Source organism: Dermacentor silvarum, chromosome 3, assembly GCF_013339745.2.
Source record: "Dermacentor silvarum isolate Dsil-2018 chromosome 3, BIME_Dsil_1.4, whole genome shotgun sequence".
NCBI classification, from domain to species: Eukaryota; Metazoa; Arthropoda; class Arachnida; order Ixodida; family Ixodidae; genus Dermacentor; species Dermacentor silvarum.
The window spans coordinates 121543701-121545734 of record NC_051156.1 but is presented as its reverse complement, the minus strand read 5'-3'; positions in this window follow the sequence as shown (position 1 = coordinate 121545734).

The window sequence follows — 2034 nt, the reverse complement described above, 5'->3', positions numbered from 1 at the left end:
CTCCGCGTACCTCGTACGACAGCGAAACTTGGCTGAGATGTTCACAACAACGTATGCTACATGCGGACTATGTTATTTCACCAAGCCAGATGGGTGGTTCAGGGCCACTTTAAGTTCTAAGTATTGTCACGGTACTGTCACCTGCACCAAAATTTGACGGGTATAAAATATTTACAAGATGTATTTACAGGAGATAGATTAACAACAACTTAGAATACAGAGAGGCTGTTGCCACTTCGCCGTCTTCTACATCATCGACATTGTCTGTTTTTCTCATCGTAACAATATAACCTCCATGAATCATCTAGTAATACCAAGATATCCATAAAGCAGGGATATAAGAATTTCGAGCAGTTCCAGTCGCTCTAGTTCCTTCGCTGTAACAACTTGCAGAGCAATGGTGGAATGAATGTGAACATTTAGGAAAATATTTATTGTCTAGGTAGAAGCTGCCCGTATACCATTGGGAATGAAGATTAGTTTGATAATTTTGTCTTTTACGCACGGTTCCCTCGATTATCAGCGTTCGCAGAAATTACGGGCAACTAGTATTTAATAAAAGGTGGAGTACGCGCACATGACCAAAATTATAGCAAGCTTTTAGTCAATTGAAAAAATTAACAATGAAAAGTCAGGAACCTAAAAGAAACCTCAGATGTCACTGATAGCTGCCTGGTTATGAGAAAATCGGCCACAGGGAAGGAGGGTGGTCTGGCATCAGCATCCCTGGGGAGGGGGGGATGGATGGCGAGAACGTCGGAGGGGGCTCAGTCCGTGAGTGCCCCCGTAGTCGACGCGTATGCCTCCATCACACTGGCTACGTATAACTTGGATTCTAAATTCATCTACCTCTCGTGATACACCATTTCATAGCTAATGTTACAATTCCATCCGGGTGAAACAACACATGAGCCTTGTTTCTTCACTTGTGCGTTTTTTTAATGAGTTCAGGTCGTGGCTACGAATCATAAACATGCACTAATAGTAGCTGTTTTGACGTGATCGACCATCCGATGCCTTGTGTCCCAGTTGCACAACACGCCGCGTGGCCTTTCTTTAATGGACGCATTCGACATATTTTCCTATGGCGTCAGTATCTGGTCGACCTAATTTTATAAGTTTCTGGGCTTGCGGACGAAAGTTGCCCCTTAATGGTTCCGAGATGATGAGTTCGTACACGCCTTCGTACGTCTTAGACGTCTTTAATAGGCCGATCCAACAGTATAAATTGGGCGTTCCATTACATCGTTAAGAAATGATTCGCGACCTTAATGCTATGAGCAATCGACGTGACGGTTAGTGCGTAGTTCTGAATGATATATATTATATAATGATTATGAAAGGCAGCACATATCCTATGACGCAACCAAGTTGAGTTATAGATACGCAGTGACCCACGTAGCCATCAAAGAGGTTTCTTGAGAAGAAGCACAGGTCATATGAGAAATACCCTCTGACTCAAGTTTTTCTCTAGTATGTTCAATATAGAGCAGAACATACCCCGTGGCGCATGCGTACTGACCAAATTCTGCGTCTAAGAAGTTCATTGAACAGCAGAAACTATCGACTGGCACATATCCAGACTTAAATGACCAAACTTAGCCTCTTAGTCATTGTTATTCTTATTAATACTAGTTATTCTTATTATTAAACTTCTGAAATTTTAAATCAGAGGAATACTGTCAATAAAAAAAAATTAGATCATGCTGTAAAATTTCTGCTCCAGCTTTGTTTCGCAATACGGGCTTACATAAAGGTCTATTACAAACCTGGAACAAATAAATTGCCCCGCGACTAGTCCCGCAGTCCCTTTTTTGTATGTTGGGCACATGGCATAGATCGATTAGGGCGTGTAAACTCAAGATTTAAAGCCACAGTGTGGTTTTCAACTGCTTACCGCGTACTCTATAGCTTTAAACTCGCATAGCTGCCACATTTTGATAGAAGGCGAAATAAAAACATGCATGCTTGCTGCTTGCGTGATCTCGTTATTCACCCCAGTAGTGAGAATTGTGTCAATTGTGCGATGACGCT